Here is a 23,360-nt window from a genome sequence, read left to right as displayed (position 1 = left end):
CTATACTCTCTAACAAAGAAGTTTGTACGTTGTAGAGAATTAGGTTTGTTGTATGAAGAGGTCAAGTAACTGCTGATATGAGGATGGTAATTATCCTCTTTCAGAGGATTTGAGAGAGGAAATAGTTTATAAGGCGTGTTGTGTTTTGTATTAATTACTTTTATAAATAGTACCTGAACCCCCTTCATCAACTGTTTGTGTTTAATGTGTATGATTTTGTTATCGGTAAGTCTTTACTCAGTGCGAGTATTTATATGAATGCACAGACTGTCTGTGTTTTGCTGTGTTATTTTTTTATGGAAAAAAGTTCATCTAAAAATAATTGTTATTTTCCTGTTACTGACTACTGTTGTTTTGATCTCGGTCTAGGGGGTACTGACAGATACCATAGCAACTGCATCATCAATTTTATTTCCCAACAGTTTTTGTAAATACACATCCGACTTTCATGTCCGGAACTTCGTGTTGTGCATCATGAAAATTATATTACTGATGAGGGCATTTGTTCCTTTCTGGACTAAAACATACATGTTTTTTCATAAAAAAAATGTGCAAATATATAATGATTCACTCTACAAATAACACTGAAGCAAACGCTAATCCATCTGACAGCATTTTTAAATTATGACAACGAAACTATATGCGCAGTTAAAACTGTCTACTGTAATTGACAAACCGTTACTTTCAATGAAAAAATTAGCAGCGCAACAATAACAACACCACTATAATTCTCTCCCGGATTTAATGTTATTATTTGATCTAAGATTTGAAAGGGTATCTAAGTTAATATGAAAATTTCTAAAATAAAATAATCTTTTCAAAATATATATATGAAGTAATATGCTAGCTTAATTACTATCTGCAGTTACGAAAAAATAAAGTTACTTCATTCATTAATCCTCTGTACATAACACTCATAAGTTTTATAAATAAAAGGGTCTAAAAATACCGTCTAAGATATTACTCCAAAACAGAGAGAAGCATAATAGAATACGAACTACTCAAAGCCGCAGCAATAAGAGCGAAAATGAGCGTATTTTTTCCTCATAATACAACCAAAATGTACGAGGTACAACAAAGGACTGGTGAGTTAATTAGCCTTCCGCATTTCCTCGCTCAGTCACACACACACACACACACACACACAGGTACACGCCTTCAACCCTCACGCTGTTATCACAGAGAAGCTTCTAGGTTTCAGAAGAATTTCAGTGTTTAGAAACGAGTGCTGTATTCATGATAAGCGAGGTACAGTACCACTGTATTAAAATAAATATATATTTTGCCGCAGCATCGTTTTCCGTTCCTAGAAAAGCAAAATAATTCTTATTTTCACTCCCTCCAAAATTTCATGTACGCGTTAAAAGAAACATTTTACCCTTCACGTAAATATTAGTTGACCTTCCATTTAAACTGTACTTAAAGTCTTCATAATGTTAGAGTAAAAAGTTAATGGTTAAAAGGCAACATGGCTCTGAAAGTAAAATTAAACCGGGAGTAAGCAATAAATTATTAAAGGACAATTCATTGTTAAAAGAAAACACAGGCCAAAACAAAGCCACAGCGCACCAATGCCAAGTTCAGACCCGGTGCAGTCGAAGATAAAAGACACACCTGAGACAGACTAAATTTAAATGTAGTGATGAGCTTTGATTTCAAACATGGCTAATGCAATTTAAGATATACAGTTATTTCAATAATATGCTCTCAATTTAGTTTATCTTACATGGACGAAAATAAGGATAAACGCGGCAACAACGGTGATATTTCTGATCTCCCTCACCAAAGGAACAGCAAGTATCTTAACTCGCTGATCTACGTAAGTGGTAAAAAAAAATTCTACTATGATTCGTATTTAGAAGCGCTCCTGTTTATCAATATAACCACTCACATTTTCTCGTTATATACTTTACTTAATGATAACCCCTATTTTTTCCTTGTGAGTTTGTCAATTCTTTGGCTCAAATTATATATGATTCATGACATCAGGAAAACTCTTCATATAAGCTACGTACGAAATGCAATATTTTTCGTTCATTCACAAAGACTCCACTTTGGAGAATTCTACCTCAACAAAAGCTTTCATCTTGTCAATTTAGTCGAGCCGTAGCCAGTCCCCTTTGCTTGCAGAAAGCACCACCGTTAATCTGAGGTGCATAAACCAAATAAATAAGTTGGAGATAACTGCGACAAGCAAATTTCTGTCAACATAAATTCGTCTGGCGCACACAGAGAGAGATAATTCATTCACAAAGCGCTCTCCGCAGCCATGAGCCACCGTGAATTTGAAGTCACTCCCACCGGGGTACAAACATCTTGTGCAGGCTTACAGCCAAGTTGTAAACGTTCAGTGACAAATTAAGGAGAGAGAGAGAGAGAGAGAGAGAGAGAGAGAGAGAGAGAGCATAAAATAAACTCTCATTCAATATCAATGAAAAACGCATGACGATCAATCACGTTCCAAAAATACGAAGGATACAAACCGTTTAAAAAAGGAGGTTAATATCTTCGATAAAAACGTTATACTAATAATAATCAGGTCTTATTGAAAGAGAGAGAGAGAGAGAGAGAGAGAGAGAGAGAGAGAGAGAGAGAGAGAGAAATAACACTAAGGGACAAAACGGTAAATAGAATATGAACTTCTCCGAGAATTCTGAAGTAAATTACTCAGCCAATTTTCACCAAGAATATCCAATGACATACGAATAATGTCTCCTCAGGAGCCTTTCATCTGCCACGATTCATTTGCAACTTGGAGCGCCCAACTTTCCCTTCTGCCTTTGAAGATGAATGGATAATACGCCTTGGCTTTCAAGCGTTAAGACGAACAACGGCATTTTTTACTTCCCCGTACATTTGTCACCAGACTTCTTCCCTTGGATCTACCTAGAGACGCTTCCTCTCTCTCTCTCTCTCTCTCTCTCTCTCTCTCTCTCTCTCTCTCTCTCTCTCTCTCACAAACACACACAATCATACATTTGCCGTGTGCGCATGGCATCAAACCAAATTCGTAATCGTGGAAGAGGAGAGCTTATTCACTGGTGTCCGTTTCATATAGCATCGATTACTTAGCCGTCAATTCGTTAGAAGGGCACAATTAAGAGGCCACTGAATTCTTACCAATATCCTAAAATTAATGTTAATAATAAAGGACACCTTCCTTTATACTATGTACTTTTTTTTATATAAAACTAGATGTACCACCCGTATCAATTTCATATTCCATTTCTATTTCATTTTTCAAAATTCTCATTACTGCCTTTTCCCTGGGACGCACTACTGGAGAGCTGTCCTATATTTATCACAAAAGTGGTTTTCTCACATAAAACTATATCAGCGAACTCGCTCAAATTTTTCTCTCACTGCTCTGCCATCTATGACGCAAAAGATTCTTGGTTTGAATAACATTGTCACGTATAGGTTACTCAAATTCATTTCTCGTCATAATGTGGTTCGGCTTCCACAATAAGCTGTAGGTCCCGTTGCTAGGTAACCAGTTGGTTCTTAGCCACGTAAAATAAATCTAATCCTTCGGACCAGCCCTAGGAGAGCTGCTCAGTGGTCTAGTTAAACTAAGATATACTTAACTTCACCATATTGAGAAACGACGACTTAACACAAGAGTAACGAAAACGACAGCTACTTTGATATCACCTAAAAATAATTGAAAAGTTGTATGTGTAGTCCTATCTACAAATGCTACATCAGTTAACGCTGGCACAGTGCGCGTTCTGCAGCGTAGGGAATGGAACTGGACAACGTCTGTACAACAAATGCAATTGGTATGGTGCTCTTACTTGATGTTTACGCTTTGGGCGGTGAAGAGATATGAAAATGCTAGTGAAAGCGATGAAAATGCTAGTGAAAGAGCTGCCTACAAATGGATAAAATTCAAGACGAATTTCAGAAAGAATGACTCAAAGAGAATAAAAGAATGCCAAGATACAGGACTTACAGAAGAGATGTAGCCGACTCTCAATTTCTATATGTGAGTAAATTGGCCCTGTGAATGAAGACTTCGTGAAAAGATGAGCCTACCAGAAGACGAAAGAAAGTTACAAGAAATTACGAAGCACGGTGGGATGGAGAGATAAAAAATCGCTCGGAGTGTGATCCAATATACTTAATGGTTCCGACGCTAGATAGATAGATAGATTTAGATTTAGCCAGCCTTGTGCTGGCACGGGCTCTTGCTATCAGCAGCCCGTAACTGAAGATTGAGATTCTGCTGAGAATCATGAAAATGGAAAGATGACATACCTCTTAATTAGCATGGCAGAGAGAGAGAGAGAGAGAGAGAGAGAGAGAGAGAGAGAGAGCTAGCTGACCACCATTTCAATGTAATCTAACATGCAATCCAAAGGTATAAACATAAAATAAACCATGATATCAATTTGCATGAGTGAGACAAATGAGTGAGAGAGAGAGAGAGAGAGAGAGAGAGAGGGGGGGAGAGACTTTACCTACCACCATTTCAGTGTACAGTAATCTAACATGTAATCCAAAGGTATAAATATAAAATAAATCATGACATTACGTGCTCAAATGTCATTACTAGTTAGTCTTGCATGACTACGAAGCACGGCTTCATTCGCAATATACGTCCATTTGTTTCCCGTCTCCCTGAGGAATTAATCGTGAGAAAAGATTTTAAAAATCCCCTGCTGCATTAAAGGGACACTGCTGAAGGTAATAAGAGTATCAGAGAATCTAACGTTCAGCGGAAGTCCTCACGCCCACGATTTTACAGCTCACTACGATTTATAAGAACAAAATGCGTGTGCAATAGTTATCAACTTTCCTTAAGCATTTACATCCTTACTGTATATCTATATCTATATATATATATATATATATATACACACACACACACACACACACACACACACACACACACACACACACACATATATATATATATATATATATATATATATATATATATATATATATATATATATATATACATATACATATTACAAAGTGATACTGAAAAACGATTACTTTGTCAGGGGAGAGGGGTTGACTGACTTGGGGTCGCTTACGGAAAATCAAGTGTAACCCCATAAGGACATGTTCACACAACCTCATCCCAAAGAGACTTGCTGAGAACCTCAAGAATATATATATATATATATATATATATATATATATATATATATATATATATATATATATATATATATATATATATACAGTATATTCACATCATGCTCCAGATGAAATTAGTCAAACCACGATGTGACTGCCACATCAAATACAATGAAAATGAGCAACTGCTATATTAACATAAGGATTAAGTCACTAGAAGCGCTTTTACTCATGTTAATCTTGATATCGCTTTAATTAACCTTCAACAGCGGATAATGTGTTTAATATAAAGCCACCCTTGCAGAAAGCAATTTTATATAATGTTTATTTGTCCTGACAGCAATTTTTTTTCTAAACATTTTAAAAACTGACGTTGATAGCATTGGATTCGCAATCATTACTCTGGACCTACTGCGAGAAGAAAAAAAAAAAGAAGTAAAATCTCGGGAAAAGTAATCATGCAAATCTTGTAGTTGTTTTTTAATCACCACAACCTTAAAATTTTATTCCAGTCATAAAAGCAACGCTTTGCATTTTCAACCGACTCAGTCCAGACTACATTATTCAGTAGTCAGTGCCTGACTTAATCTTTTAACGACTACGTAAACAAAAACTTTGTTTCTTTAAGCCTTCAGTGTACTTGTTTTCCAGCCCGGGATGTTATTAGACTCGGTAAGGAGTGTTTCTGTAATGTTTTCTATTATTTTTTTTTTTACTTATATTCCGCTTTTGATCATTGTTATGCTTTATTCATCTTCATTTTGTTTATCATTGTTCACGTTACGTTTCTCAATAACATAGCTCTAATGCAGATCACTAAAATACAGCATGCAATATTCTACCTGCCGTGATCTGTCTCGAAAATAATAATTAAAAACATCCAAGAGATATTTCATTTGTCACAAGACCAAGTCCTGTATTATTCTGTTCACTGGCAATTAAGAAGGCTTTCCATTCAAAGAGTAGCTAGGAGAAATTTCGGGCTCCAGGTCATGAGCCCGACAGTTTTTCGCAAGCCTTTGTGATACCTACCTACAGACGTTACATACTTTTCTAAGACATCTGTTTTGCCTTGCAGGTTTCTCTTAGCCAAGATCAGATATAGGCGCTTCAGTTCCTAAAACTACTTTCCTGTTGCAATGCCTCCTTTTTAACTTTATATAAGTGTGCTATCTAAAAAAAAACAAAGCTTCGAATCACGATCTACTTAATCAACTGGGTAGCAAAGAAAGCGTCACAGAAACAGGTTTTCTGACACCTTTTAACACCGATCATGGCCACGATTCTCATTTTCGTGCTTGTGGCCACCGGCACAAGCAGCACACGCGACTTCAATTTGCCGCAAATATTGGCTGCTTGCTTTGAAAACTGCAAGCAATAAAATTACTGCCCTAAAACCCTTAAGCTGTACATGTCTTTCCTGACTCGCTTAGGAAATTCCTTGCTTGAGAATAGTCAATTACACGTCCCTCTCGTTTGCTTGTATTTTAGTTCTTTCACTATTTTTTACTATAATACATGTGGTCTTTTGATTTGTGCTTGGAAATCTTGGCAAAATTATGAATAATAACATTTAAAAAATAACAAAAAAAAAATGGCCTGGTGAAGCCATTCTTGACCTTTGGGAATCGTACATATGGATTTAAAGAATGATTTTTTCTCACTTCCAAAGAATACAGAGATCATAAACAGTCATCTGACACAAACTCCACTACATTTAAGCCATAATTATTCACTTCATTCTCATATTCCAAACAGCAACCAAGTGTTTCTAAGCGTCAACAGATAGAAATGGATCCATGTTTTATGAGAGTGGGTAATCAATCAATGTGAAAAATCCAATTTCTACACCTTATCTATGTTATTCCCAGAGTAAAATAAAAATCGCAGACTGTTTCCAATTGACCATTTTTCCGTGTGTTTTCCCAAAACCTACCGAGCCCACTAAAGACAATACTGTGATTTAGAGCTGTGTTAGCACAGCAGGAAGACTTCTTTACCTAATATTCGAAAGGACAATGAGTGACGATATAAATATGGAAGAGTACATTTTTCAACGAAAACTAAATTGTGCGCAACAATCCAAAATAACAAATATCAAATCCTATCGCCTTCAAGTACAGGAATCCGGAATAACATAGTTTTCTACGATTGCCTTTTTGTAAAGCAGTAAAAAAAGAACAGGTATTCATTCATATCCCCTTTTTAAGTAGAAGATTCTTAGAAATCCTGCCAATGGCTTCCCTGGAGGAAATGACGGTCCTTCCCCACGGGAAAGTCCAAATCAGGCATGAAAGGGGACTGCAGATTTAACTCTGCACTGCGCTGAATGTTTCCCTTTCTCCCTGCGTAATAAAGCCCCGTCATTTGGCACGAAACTTCAATTATTCAACAGGTCAGGTCACCGACATGCACACCACTTCATAGAACATGCATTGTCATGATACTCTTAATCTGGCATTTTTTAAATGGCATTTACCCAACATACTAGCCCCATTTTTGGCCTCCTACCAAACGCAAAAATTCCTGTGATCTGAAATTAGTTTCATGGCTAATAATAATTTTAAATACAACCACACACACAAGAGTATGTATATCATGGACACAGCACCACACAGACAAGAGACAGTGTGCATTTGTCCAGTGTCGTAGCACTTGTAGACAAACTGACACAAAGGCAGGCTTCACCACACATCTCCGGTACGTACGTAAGGCTTTTGAATTGAATATAAAAATGGTGAATAAATGCGAAGTGGGATAAGAAAAACGGAAGAAATACAAAAGGAAGGCAACTTTAAATCTAACGATGTGAACAGTCTTGCTTAGAATGGCCAATGACAATCTGCCTCAGACTGTTGTAAAAATGCGCAACTACTCCGAGATAACTAAGATTCTGATGTTACGGAAGAATGCAAAAACCAAAAAGCAAAAAGGGTACCTGGTTTAATGATAAAGATGCCCAAGTGACAAGTTAACAAAAAAAACTTTCTCGCTCTCTCATGCATATCCTGTATATGTATATGCTATTTACATACATATGCCGAACTAAGTGTATGTATACTCGCTGCCAAGAATAAGCGAGAACGGAAACACGTCTACGTATGCAACTATAATCCATTGGCACACAAAATTTCTTTGTGTCTACAAATATTTGTGAAAACACTAATGAGGTATGAAACGTCATTGGAAAGAGTTTAATTTAAAGCATAATTTGGGAAGGCAGAACCCAGGTACTGGTCTGGTCACATTTGTTCAACGTACTGAACTCTAACAAACGAACTGTGAAGTTCACTAAATTTCAACGCCAATGCTTAAAGACACTTTCTTAATTGAACTGAATATAGAATTTAGGCCAAAGGCCAAGCACTAGGACCTATGAGGTCATTCAACGCTGAAAAGTGTAACTGGAGGAAAACCTCGCAGTTGCACTATGAATCAATTGTCAAGAGAGGCTGGAAAGTAAGATGGAAGAAAGAGAATACGAAAGGAGGTACAGTAAAAGGAGACACTTTCTTGAAGGCATTTTACATACACATCCGTCTTTCAAATTCAACGCACACTTTGTTAAGCACCTCAGATTTTTCTCTCTGGGGTGTATATATTATTTTTACCTCAACAGCTCATTTTCAAGCAATGTCATGCTGAGGATTCAGACCTTCGTGCTGCACACACTAATGTAACTTTTCTTAGAATGCTATGATTATTCTTGTGAAAGACATGGATTTTTATTTGTAATTACTATGTTTCTAAAAAAAAAAAAAAAAAACTCACCCCCTGCTACCATTCTGTAGCTTTTCCAGCAAGAAGAAGACTGAGGTTTTCCTATTGAACCACCCTCAAGTTACGCAGTTATCCAACATGTCGCGAATTCTGATGGTCCATCAACGAACACAATGGCCCATCTCATCAAACAAGCTTTGTTAGCGACATCCCTTGAATTTTTTTCCTGCTCTGCCCTAATTTTTTCTGCGGTGTCGTGTCCTGACTCATAAGTTTTACGATAGGCCTAGATTTGTCTTTCCTTAACTTCGCCCATCATCTTTATAGTCATATATTAGATGATTTGACAATTATTATCACTTACGGAGCCATTCTGGTTGTGGAATGTTCTTATTTGGCCACATGTTACCCCTCCCTTTTGCAATTATATTAGAAATGGGAGACGAATTTCCCAATTTACACTGGGTTAATAGAATACGTAATTATAGAATACATAAGTTTATGAAGTCATTTATTCTACTTATAACAATAACATAACGAATTACCTTGGAACATCTTGCCAATTGTATTTCGAGTGTAGCCAGAGGCTAGTCTTTTTGGCTGTACATGTATTTGATGCCGAGATAATGTGTAAATCATTACATGCATCTATTACGCGAAAGAATTAGATATAATAATAATAATAATAATAATAATAATAATAATAATAATAATAATAATAATAATAATAATAATAATAATGTGAGTGCAACACCATTATACTTGCTGTGTTCCTCATTCAGATATAATCACAGTAACTCATGATCAAACGTAGCTGTTATTTTAGTTTAACGTTAGGCTGGCCTTACGACGGCACGGACTCTTTTTCCTGGGGCAGCCATCATGGTAAACATTGAATTCAATTAATGCCAATCTCTACCATAAAGCCTTGTCACAACAATCTCTGCGAACGCACTGCAGCAATCACCAAGAACATTGCTTTCACAAAATACTTATAGTGAACTTTTCATAATATACTGTTTACTATTCGGTAACGCATATAGGCCTACAGTATACAACCAAGAGCATAAGTAGCCTTACTTTCTGTCGTTGAGTTCGTTCGGCAATGGAGAAAATCTGTTGCTTGATGAGGACGCAAAACGGAAAACACGGAGATAGAAAACACGGAGATAGGTGTTGGGTTTGCGCAAATACGAAAAAGTAAGTCAAATGATATAAAAGGAGAAAAGCTCCAAAACTCATACGGACTAAAACGAGTCAATATGGCTACTTAGCAAGAATTAGTGAATAATATCATTTGTGAGACAGAAAACATGTTGAAATGTTTCAGTATATCAACATACGCAAAGTTTAAAAAAATTACAAAATATATTATAAAAATAAATATATTCAAATACAGAAGAGACAGTCGAACGGCAGGACAGAAATAAAGTCGCTGACTTTGTGAACTTAATACCTGATCAGTTGCCAAAAGTTTGCGCCTACAACTTTTAAGACGACTATATTGCTATGGCAACGCGGCGACTGCCTCTGTGAATTCAAGGATACTCTTCAGATGCCCGAATTTTCTAGTCCATTTGTCTTTTAAGCATCGTTGCTGATTTTCATTTGGGGAAGAGTGAAAACTTCACGTTTTTACTCTTGATACTTTGTCGACGCTGAATTAAAAGCTATCCGTCCTATCATTAAGACAGATTTTTGCATTAAATTCTTCTCGCGTCTGACCAACAGATGACAAAAATGTTTCTTAAAGCTGTTACCCTATTTTGGACGCTATTTTCAGTGCCAAATTAGCACTAATTGGGCGTCGTTTCCAAAGATTAATGTTAATAGTTTTCTTCTCTGTTTCTGAATTACGGAACTCCTAATTTGTGTTTTAGCATTCTAGCCTTCTTAACTTCCTCATTTATATTCAAACCCGGAAACCTCAAGAAAAGAAAAGGCAGGGCTATTAGAATTAATTTCATATTTATTATTTCACGGAAGATGGAGAGCAGTCTGGGAAGGTCTGAATTTTAAGATCTGGAATAAGAAATCATTCTTTGTCGTATAATTTAACAAGCGAGTCACATGCTGAAGACTAAATTATGGTATAACGTTTAAAACGTGGGAGAATAAAGGAATATAACCTGTTCTATGGGATAGCGAGCAGCGTAGTTTGGCCTCGCCGCAACCCATCGAGTGCGGGTTCGAATCTCCCAACTGGAAGTTGGGGTTTCTTCATTCATTCTTCATTTTGCATTCAAGGCTTTGTAGCTTATTTAGGATATTACAAATATCTGTATCTGGTAAAAGTAACCAAGAGAGATTCTCTCTCTCTCTCTCATATGTATGTATATATATATATATATATATATATATATATATATATATATATATATATATATATATATATAATGCGTGTGTATACGTTTGTCATGTGACAAGGAGACAAACACTTCCGTTATTACTACCATTTAGGAGGAAATACACCCTAGTTCCTACCCAAGCAGGCGTTTAATTATCAGCAAATTGCCTTGCACGCTAATTACTAACGACTAGGGTCAATTTGGCTCCCACATTGCCGGGAAAACTAATTACTAAATTTACCTTACTCTGATATGTAAATTGCTTCCAGCAGCTATGATTTCATAACATAATAATTATCCTAACTGATCACCAGCTTCGGGAAAGGCTCCAAGGCATAATTGAAAGGGGTGTAATATTACTGTACAACGGCTGCAGTTTTTTGACAGAGAACTGCGCATTCGGCAACATTATATAAAGAATAACAGTTAAATGCCAACAACAGGAGAACTAACGAAAAATATTAATTACAGAATATATAGAATACAGAATTTACAGGGGGCCAAAGGACAAGCACTGGGACCTATGGGGTCATTCAGCGCTGAAACGGAAATTGACAGTAAAAGGTCTGAAAGGTAGAACAGGAGGAAAACCTCGAAATTGCACTATGATTCAACTGATAGGAGAGGGTGGAAAGTAAGATGGAAGAAAGAGAATACGAAAGGGGGTACAGTAAAAGGAACGAAAGGGGTTGCAGCTAGGGGCCGACGGTACGCTGCAAAGACCCTTAAGTAATGCCTACAGTGCGCCGTATGAGGTGAACTGACGTCACTAACCCCGCCCCTACGGGGAATATTAATTATAACAGCACGCTTCACATTTGTTGAAGGAATCCCGACAGCTCCACGCCCAAATTTTCATAGATCCTGACTCTAAGGGAATGATGAGCTCAACCTTAAGAGTTTTTTAATAATAAAATCAGACTGTTGGAAAGAATCATATACCCTGACCGAGTCCACGACAGTTCATCCACTGTCGTGGACTCGGTCAGGGAGGTACTATAGGGAGAGAGTGGCGCGTTGGATTTTTTCAATTTCCCCAACATGGTTCTATTGTATTTCCTATTCCACAACTTCGAAACTATCAATGTTATTCCATGTCAAAGTCTGGAGAATAAGAAGACTGAGAACAGGGTCTATGACCATATAACTACACGGAAAATAATAAGTTACAATGTTAACAATATAATAAAATTTAAAAGTACTAATACCGGTTTTAAGAAAAGCTGAGTAATACATTCGTCAACAATGATAAAACGTAGCTAATTGAATTACATTTTGCGTATAACAAAGCTAGAATTTAATCATTATAATGCTGACAATAAAGAATTAAAAATTATGAAACTGACTGATAAACGAAGCCTGTAAATAATCATCAAGAACAGGACACAAAGCTCCTAGCAATATCGAAAAATAATCACACCAACTAATAAAATATGTTACGCTTTTCATCCGAATAGTCATGCATCCATTCATCGCATGCATTTGACAGTTTAATAGTGTGCTATAAAACAATTAAATTTATACGCTGAAAGGATTTTAAAAAAAGCGATTTTATTTTCAGTTCAGTTAAAAACCTTATTTGGCTCAATAAAACTAAATTTATCGACTCATACACGCACACACATACATATTTACATACGTACATATTATATATATATATATATATGTATATATATAATGTATTTTTACATATATAAATATGTGTGTATATGTAGATATGTATGTATGCATGCACGTATGTATGAATGTAGATATATATAGGCCTATATATATACACACACATATATGTGTGCATACCCACACACATATATATATACAGTATAACGTCTGTTGTGTGTATATGTATATATATATATATATATATATATATATATATATATATATATATATATATATAGATAGAGAGAGAGAGAGAGAGAGAGAGAGAGAGAGAGAGAGAGAGAGAGAGAGAGAGAGAGAGAGAGTAAAACGTTTGGTACAATAGTGGGTCTGAGATAGGTGGTGGTGTCTACAAGTCGTTTGAAAATAAACTGACCGTCAGCCAGCACGGTCTCTACCTTATAGCGCAGCCCGTACGGGTCATTCTGATGATATGCAAGTAATAAAGATGGCCCGGATTTAGAGTTATGTTAATAATGTGAAAGCCATAATGTTGAGTCTCCATGGCTGCTTTACATTTTTATGGATTTGGTGATGCATAAATTGGAAAAATTTTGAATTTTTCTAGAAAAAGTTTGTGAAATTCTGAAAAACACAGAAAGAAAAATGTGGGAGGGAGTTGAATATAAGCTGAAGAGTAGATTCTGTTGGTACAGACACCGAAATGGATCTTACACCTTTTGCCTTTCCTTGGCCTAGCAGCAGTTTTTGGTGCGCTCTTGTGCAGTGGAACTTCAGCGGAATCCGTCAAAATGGACTCAGGTCTGGGAACAGCCTTTGAAGAATTTACTTCCGGTTGCTGTTTTTGGATTGGCTACCGCTCTACCAAGCAATACACTGGACAACATTAAGAAGCAGAAATTCGATGATGATAATGACAACGGAAAAATTTAAGCGTTGCAGGAAGAAGTTCGTCTTGAAAGAGAAGAGGAAGAATCTAACGCTGCTGAATGTCAACTGAACCAAAAAAGTTCATGATCTTGAAACTGTTCTTCAAGAAAACAAAAAGGAAAAAGAAAGGAGGATATGCAGAGAAAGGAGCTGGAAAGAGAAAAGGAGATGCGGTTTAACAAGCAGAAGATGGAACAGCAAATCTTGGAGGATAAGATCCTTTTGCTCGAGAACGAAAAGCAGCTGATGCAGGAGATGGCGGTTCAGGAAAATACACGAAATATGCTGGAAGATGAGATAATGAGGATGAAAGCAGAAAATAAGCGACTGACTAAGAACGCTGCCGCTGTTCAAGAGCTAAGTGATACCCTAAACAACAAAGTAATGAGCTTGACTGCTCAGTTGGCAAAGCTCAATTGTCAACTTCGTCAACGAGGGGAAGTAGCAGCTCAGCTGGAGATGGAACTGAGGGAGATGGGACAAGAAAGGATGCAGATGACTAAACTAATCCAAGGAATGGAAAACGAACTCGACCACTGTGAGACTAAGACGGAAAAGCTCCAGTTCAACGTTCGAGAACTGCAGGAGCAAGTTGGAGAGCTGTCAGGAGAAAATGGCTCCCTCCAATGTTAGCTCCAAGAGAAAGAAATGAAGCTCAGTCGGCAGGACGATTTACTGCAAGCGAAAGACTGCCGGCTGAAAGGGATGGCGAAGAAAAATCTTTTGGAGGGTGGGCCGCGAAATCTGCATGCGAAGAATGAAATGTTGCTCCGCGACTACAGAAAAGACTTGCAGTTCTTACGAGATGGCACGAGGCAGTAGGAGCCGGGTTCGATCGGACGGAAAGGAAATTAGAGTGAATCGCTGATAATGTATGGCAGGAAGACTTACTTATGTTTGCTGGAGGAACAATGAGGTTCTTTACACAAAGGAATCCATTCACTGCTTGTGTTTAGTTTCACATTTAATATTTATGGTTTTTAAGAAAAAATTAAGGATTAAAACGCTTTTCAATCTCTAGACATTTCGTATCATTGTGGATTCTTCTGCTCTCTCTCTCTCTCTCTCTCTCTCTCTCTCTCTCTCTATATATATATATATATATATATATATATATATATATATATATATATATATATATATATATATATATATATATATATATATATATATATATATATATATATATATATATATATATATATATATATTGGTAATATAACGATCTCTGATTGATACTCCTAAAGAAAATATTTATATAACAACAAATGTATCTTGCCATCATAAAACGTGAATCAAACTTTATATATCATGAAAACCCCTAAAACCCTCCAAATTCTGCTACGGATGTGGAAAAGTGTTCCGATAAGTAGTGTAGGCACGTGCTTCTTAAAATCACCAACAGATGGCAGTAACAGACGACCAAATGTGTCATCTGCATAGCAGTAGAGTTTACACGGCGAGAAGTCGAGTCGTTCTTTGCGGTGAAATGATTAAACAAAAATTTATAATGACGACAGCCCCCGCCACAAACACCGTCTACTGATAATACTTACTTTTCTGTGTAACCACAGGTTTACTTGCGCGTAACTTGAACATAATGTAATTTAATTCTCAGAAAAACAAGTCATTTTTTCTTACCTTAAGTTTACTGTACTATGTCTTCCACCACGTCAGATTTTTGCAGATCAGGCTAAAACAGGATCACTCTGTGGAAGAGAAACCTTTATCAAAATATATCTAATTCTGTTTCCAAAAATTGTTTCCCTAGTTGCTTACAAGGTTTTAATACCAAATACAAAATTCAAAACTTGAGATATCTTTGAAAAATAATCTCAAATTTCTGAAAAGGTAAATTAACAGGCAGATAAAACTTTTACACGGGTTAAGAGCAACACCATCTAGCGAGACGGCAGACAGACAATCTAAAAAGGGCTTTTGGGGAGAGGGGAAAATGATGTAACTATGATCCCAGCCAATTTACCTTATCTGACGAGGGAGCATCCAACGACCCATCCCAATCTCTTACGAGCAAATGGCTTTGCCTCCTGCACCAGTGAATTGGGAGATAAGGGTAACATCCCGGAGGATTTACCCTACAAGAGCCAAAAGACACCTCGAAATTCAATCAAGCGCAGCATTATGAGCTTCCTAAGGGATTCTGAATGGCCAGATAAAGCGATGCATCGTATATGAAAACTGCAAGTCAGTGAAATCATTACTACTATACTATACTTTTGTTTGTCACTTACTAATATACTGATGCTATATCTGAAAAGGAAATATTTTCTGCATGATTGAGGATCATTGTAACTTCATTATATGTCAAGATTTTAAAATTTTCCCTTTTCATGCTTTCAAGAAACCGGATTATCGAATGAAGTCAATAACAAGTGGCACTTTGCACCAGTTTGAAAAGCTTCTGGCATTTTTTTATTCATCCCAAAACCAGTAACCTTAAAGAATTTAGAAACTGGATGGACGTCAAGACATTGATAGAAGGTCGCTCAGCTTATCCTGTAGGTCAACGAAAGCCATTAAAGCCAAGTAATATCACTATACGGCGTCTAGTGGCACTAAAAAATGTCCATAAGCTGATTTCAGAATTCTTAGAATCCTCAGAAGTGAAATATCTATCCTTAAAATTAATTAAAGGTTTAATATGCCTTGTCCGAGGGGCACAAAGCCCTTAATAAGTCATTTCGCGCCCGACATCGTCCCCTCAGTAAAGCGTGAAAGGGAATTATATGGCTCAGTTTTTAGTTTTCTGTGAAAGAAAACCATTGTACCGGCTTTTTCAGTCCGTCCACCCTCAGATCTTTAAAACTACTGAGGCTAGATGGCTACAGTTTGTAAGGTTGATCATCCACCCTCCAATTATCAATCATACCAAATTACAGTCCTCTAGCCTCAGAAGTTTTTATTTTATTTAAGGTTACAGTCAGCCATAAGCGTGCGTCTGGCAACGATATAGGACAGGCCACCACCGGGCAGTGTTTAGTTTCATGGGCCGCGGCTCATACAGCATTATACCGAGACCACCTAAAGATAGATCCATTTTCGGTGGCCTTGATTATACGCTGTACAGAAAACTTGATTGCGCCGAAGAAACTTCGGCACATTTTTTACTTGCTTTACTAGTAACAGAGATCAATGGAAGGGCATCCAAGTGCGTTTTTCTAACCCCGGACCGAAGAAACCAAGAAAACGTTAACAATGTATGTGGAATAGAGCGACACATGTTTCGTGCAGATTTCAAAGGAAAAAATGCCAATTTGTGAGAAAATTAAAAAATAATTACAAATCAATGTGATTAAAATTGCCTACAATAACCTTAAACTAGATAAATGCTACATGCGTTAGTAGTAATATAAGCACGAAAATCTACGGCCATGGTACGTGGTGTTTTAATTAAAACTAGAGCGGCAGCCCTTGTTAAATTAATTAAACATGAAAACCTGTTTCAACATGCATTAAAGTATTATCATTATGAAACATTCCGTCTGTCTTTCTCTTAGTTCGACGTTCACAATATGAATTTAAATGTGCTACACACAGGTAAAGTAATGTTTTGTACCTAACGCACCAGTCATAAAAGTACCTATCTTACAGAAAAATCTGTCATTTAATAAACATTTTGAAAAAAAACTGCGAATATACAACGATATGTGTATATTTTTGTGAACATTCAAAAATTAGTATTATAGAAGATAATCTCTTAGGAGAGAGAGAGAGAGAGAGAGAGAGAGAGAGAGAGAGAGAGAGAGAGAGAGAGAGAAATGTATTTTTTCAACACTTGAAACTCCGTTCCTGCACTCCCAGAGAATCAAGTAAGCGATGCGTCATCCTACTTGGCCGAAACCTCCCTAAGCCAAGGTGAGTCCCACTTTGTCACAACAAATGCCGATCGGATCTGCTTTGGATCAGGACCTGAATGTTGATAAAGCTATCGACAAGTCTAGCATCAAAAGGAGAATCCACGGTCTTAGGTAAGCGAACTAATATATACACTTTCTCTCTCTCTCTCTCAAACCGCAGAGGCGCCAGGTAAAATGCGCCCGAATCCCTCTGCGCTGCCAGTGTATTATCAATACTTTCTCTCTCTCTCTCTCTCTCTCTATCTCTCAAACACACACACACACACACGCACACATCTCAGAAGGCTCAGACAACTGTATTATAATAACACCATTAGCTAGCAAATGTGCTGATAGTTCTGCCTGCGATTGTATTTGTTTATTTACTGACTAAACGTCAAAGGACCCTTTATAATACATAAAAAAGCAAAGTATTTTAAAGTAAAGTGGTATACTTTTAAAAATTTATGATGACTTTCATATATATATATTATATATATATTATTATATATATATATATATATATATATATATATATATATATATATATATATATATATATATATATATATATATATATATATATATATTAATTAACAAAGCTAAAGATATAATACAGGCAATTCACGCACTGTATGCATATGTATGTAAGCACGTGAGTGTGTGTATATTATAAAGCATATAATAAACATACATATATATATACAGTATATACATACACATACAAATTTACCACGATTATGTTACAAACAACCTCGTGTATAGCAAAACGTTCCCCTAACACTCGAGTACCGAAGAAAGATATATGTGGAAACATTCATGAATATAACGAGACATAACTTTCCCACGCCAGGTCAACTTACAACCCAGCCCTTCCAAGCTCCCCTCTCTTCTTCCCAGCTCACTTTTCATTCTCCTCATCCTGTCGCATTCCCAATATCCCTATCACCTCCATCCTTTCCCCTCTTCTCCCTCGTTTCTCCTCCCCACTCTCCTTCTCTTGCCTGCAGAGGTGAATGACACAGACCCTTGAAAAAAAAATCTCCGCAAGGAAGCCTTATAAATGCATTAAATGCGCGACCTTCAGTTTTCTCTAAAAATTCATTTGCCATTTACCAGAAGAATCAAATCGATGCTCGAAACACTTCGATCGCCGTGAGAGAGAGAGAGAGAGAGAGAGAGAGAGAGAGAGAGAGAGAGAATATAACACCATACCTAAAAGCATTTCATGCTTAAAATTATTCGCGATACTGGGTCTCACGTCTGCAACGGTATACCAACATGTATCAAAGATATGTCAGCATCCATTCCTCTGCTCAACTATTCCTGGAATCAGTTCGCCAGTTTACTATTCCTGCAAGCACCTTGTGAAGGTCATCCTAAAGGTTGGCTGCCTTCCATAAAGATCACATGACTGGCACCGAACAGATGTCACTTTCTGCGAGAGATTGTTTCGTTGTTTAGAAGATTTTATATTATGTTGCACTGACTTAAGCACTTACTTATATATAATTACTAATCTATCACATCTGGGAAATTACGGGTGAAATAAGAACAGTGTCGTTTATTCCTAACAGCATATATATAATATGCCCCAAACTAGCACAAAAAACATATTAGATCTGAGTATTTTACAAAGCTATTGATGTCCGGAATGAGCGCATTCACATATAAACAAGTAAAAAATGCGCCTCAGCCGCGGCCCATAAAACTCTTAGCCGCGGCCCATGAAACTCAGCCACGGTCCGGTGGTGGCCTATGTTGTTTGTACCTAGAGCACTGCCAGAAGTACGATTATGGCTAACTTTAACCTTAAGATAAAAACTACTGAGGCCAGAGGGCTGCAATTTAGTATGTTTGATGAATGGAGGGCGGATGATCAACATACCAATTTGCAGCCCTTTAGCCTTAGTAGTTTTAAGATCAGATGGCGGACGGACAGACAAAAGCCGGCACAATATTTTTCTTTTACAGAAAACTAAAAACTAACAAATATCGTAAAATAAACAAAAACTCCGACGTCCAACGATCAAAAGTTAGTAGACAGTTAAAATGTAAAGCTTCAATTATTGTTAATTAAGAATAACATATCAAAATGAAGAGTTTTCCCTAACTTCAGATATACTTAGTTACGTGCAAATTAGTGAGAAAAAATATATATATATGTGTGTGTGTGTGTGTGTGTGTGTGCTGTTACGAATGTACTATAGCTTTAGCACCTGTGCCCGAGGTTCGGGTCGGCCTCAAGAATACCGATGGTGTCGGGTCAAGGGTGACGCAGGTAAACCTGAGAAGGTGACCATCTGGAACTTGTGTCCACTCCATTCCAAAGGAGGCCTAGTGTTGGAGATGCGAAGAGCGCATGGCCCTGCTCTTTCCACCCAACCTCCTCCCCGCCAAAAAAAAAAAAAAAAAAAAAAAAAGCCGGAATCGCAAGGCCTCCATGGCAAGGAACTGGTGAGAGTCTGCCGTATTCTGCGATGGTGAGATTGAGAGATGACCATGGCGTGTAAGGTATGCCTGGAGGAGGGAAAGATCCCAAGGGAGTTGGTGACTTCACGATAACCGGCGAAGATGTTTTTCAATTCTTGGTCCTTGTGTCACCCAAGGGTCGAGGTTGAAAATCTTCTGGAAATTGTCGTCCTTAACGCCTGGCGTAAGAGTTCATCCGATTCAATCATAATTTGTCAAATCACACTGTCCCTCTATTGAAGGACGCAGTGAAATAAGTGCCTGGTAGTAAGAACACGGCGGAGGGTTGCTGCTTGCATGTAAAATAGCATGGGGGGTAGCAAATGCATCTAGGGGAAACGTACATGTATATATGACTATAAATATATACGTATATATATATATATATATATATATATATATATATATATATATATATATATATATATATATATATATTATATATATATATATATATATATATATATATATATATATATATATATATATATATATATATATAGAGAGAGAGAGAGAGAGAGAGAGAGAGAGCGAGAGAGAGAGAGAGAGAGAGAGAAGAATTTTCTTATTTTAAGAAATCAGGTTTCTTGGAAAAGCCTAGTGACGCCAAACAATAATCGTCCTTTAAGTGCCAAGAATACACGATTTACACTAAGGAAAAAAATAAACTCCTACAATTAACGACTTTGTCATAAAACCCCGATTCTTGGAAGGGCTCAGCCCACGAATCACAGCTCTTGCTTAAATTATCTTCGGAAACTAACTGTGATCTACTAACAAAAAAAAAAAAAAAATCCGGATAGTATTTCCGGATGGATACAGAGAACTTTTGTTGATGCTTGAGCACTTGAGCATTATTTTACAAATAGAATATAATTACCTCATCAGCCACTATTACAACTAGGATAGGGAGATAGAGTTTAGGTCAAGGGCCAAGCGCTGGTACCTATGAAGACATTCAGCGCTGAAAGGTAAATTGAGGGTCAGGAGGAAAACCTCGCTGTTATACTATGAAACAATTGATAGGAGAGGATGGAAAGCAAGATAAGAAAAAGAATATGAACGGAGTTACAGTAAAAGGAATAAAAGGGTTTGCAGCTAGAGGCCAAAGGGATACAGCAAAGGTCCTTAAGTAACGCCTACAGTGCACCGCATGAGCTGCTCTGACGGAACTAGCCCCCTAAGAGGACTATTACAACTACTACTGTTGTTGTGTCGTATAGGAAATGGACATGGCTAACTGGTGAAAAAGGGCATTAAAATTTTGATGTTTTATTTGGAAGAAGAGGGAGAACAAGAAGCTGTTGTCCATAAATACCGCAAATCAAAACTAGTACGATGGCAACAGAATAATGACACTCACAATAAAACAACTAATAAAAGCCGTTTGGAGCGTTCAAGATTTCACACAAATAGATCTCACTACAGATAAGAAACATCAAGTGGCAGAAGAAAAACATACACAGTTTTTGGGGGTTGTTTCATTGGCCCATTAAAACTGAACGATGCTAGTAACCCCGCCTTTTCCTAGTGTAAGCCTAGTCAAGCGTAACAGAATTTAGGACATTAGGCCATCTGTAAGGACACGACTTAATTACGAGGCCTAGAACCTTTTTTTAGCAAAGCTGCCTAAAATTCGGTATTTACAAAAGCTGCCTTATCCCGCCGACCGGTTCTCTTATATTCGTATGGGGTCTTTTGAATGTTATATTTTCTTCTTCCAAACTATCGTTGCAACTTAGCCCTTTGCGGGTTTTTTTTTCAGGTACTCTGGCATCAATTGGCATTTTTATTCCCTTTTTCTTTAGGTATTTTGGTATCATTTGGTATTACCTTGTAACAATTTCCGAAAAGGGATCTTGAGGCAAAATGAAAAAGACAGTAATTATGAGAACTGCCCCTCATTCATCATCAGAAGGTACATCTCCATTAAGCTACTTTCTTCCCTCATGAGAGCTTGCCTGTCAATAACAATCAAAGAGGAACTGCAGTGATCAGTCATCGCTTAAGTGCTGAAATGAAGGGCTGGTCAGACGTATCTCTCAATGTAAAATAATATGTTTACATGATAAACCTGTAAATGAAAATAGCTGTCTAAAAACTACTACTATTAATAACAATAATGGCAGTAACGTTATACAGTGGCATGATGGCCACAACATTCCTTCAACAGACAGGAAGGTCGTTCCACTATTTGTATCGCTCATAATTAAAATGAACATAAATACAAAGATGAGAAAGAAAAAGACGAAACAATGAAAGGAGAGAGAGAAAAAAAAAAGCCTCCGGGTACATTTTCCTAGAATACACTTTCCCAGAACTATTGATCAGCGAACCGCAAGAATTTTCCTTAAAGATTCTACACGCTATTTACAGTTCGAAAACCTGATAACAGACGACTATCGAGTACGCATTCAGTTACAAGACAAAAGAATCTCGAATGCAGGTAACAAATAATGTATGAAGCTTCCGACAACGGGCAGGTCTTTCATTTCTGTCGTCCCATTTATGAGTATTCAGTTCCTGACCTTTAAGAATCTACGGCCTCTGTCGTGTCCCCGCCCGAAGTTGCATGACGACACGTGTAAATTCAGCGCGGCTTCACAACTACGTTAGTTTTACGAGCATTGAAATAAAACCAAATTCCATAAAGGTCATGGGATACTATCGCGCCGAGAGAATTTTTTCTAGACTTAAATCGAAAACTCCATCAGATAAGAGCCAAATTAACGGGGCACCATCCCATTTTCATTCATTTCTTTACTGGATAATACGTCTCGTATACAATGAGTATTATTCCCTAATATTAATTTTCATCAGTGCAAGAATCCGCTGGTTATTGATCTCCCTCCCTTTTATTTGCATGTATTCAAAATACAAAGAAGCTATTCAGAGTCACGTTCAGCCAATCAGCAGGAACCTTCACGGTGCATGCCCACCAGAGTACAAAAAGGGAAGTTGAAAAGGGAGAAGGGAATATACAGAAGCACGAAACATCCCGTGCGCTGTAATGCACGTGAATGACAGCGATTTCTAATGACAAAGAAGCATCTGGTTGGCCTCACGCGCAATCAGCAATCCGTTCTCTCAGTGACTACAATTTCATGAAAATATCCAACCGAACATAAAGGAGTCTTGACATCCTGTTCCCGTTCGGATAATTACAGCCCTTTGTTTCTTCTTGGAAGGCCATGTCGTATATAGATTGCAGTATTCGATGGCCGACTGTGGTAGCTTCTGAGAAATAAATGCATTAAAACGAGTAACAGACAGAGAGGTTGGTCCTCGCGACCTGATGTCATCCTTGATAAAGAGGAACAGC

General features: G+C 37.2%; 1 protein-coding gene across 14 annotated transcripts in view; it reads right to left on the bottom strand.

Annotated features, from left to right (window-relative positions):
- The window catches only part of LOC136846989 (bestrophin-4-like), a 199,390-nt gene that overhangs the window by 158,259 nt on the left and 17,771 nt on the right, over nucleotides 1–23,360 (bottom strand). For all 14 annotated transcript variants that reach the window (XM_067118285.1, XM_067118276.1, XM_067118293.1 and 11 more), the window contains exon 2: nucleotides 15,351–15,418. The gene's annotated coding sequence lies outside the window, so the exon portion shown is untranslated. The remainder of the gene's footprint in view (nucleotides 1–15,350; nucleotides 15,419–23,360) is intronic.

The sequence above is a fragment of the Macrobrachium rosenbergii genome, chromosome 2 (genome assembly GCF_040412425.1).
Source record: "Macrobrachium rosenbergii isolate ZJJX-2024 chromosome 2, ASM4041242v1, whole genome shotgun sequence".
Lineage (NCBI taxonomy): Eukaryota > Metazoa > Arthropoda > Malacostraca > Decapoda > Palaemonidae > Macrobrachium > Macrobrachium rosenbergii.
Note: the sequence above shows the minus strand (reverse complement) of the source record. Positions and strands in the feature narration are given on the sequence as shown.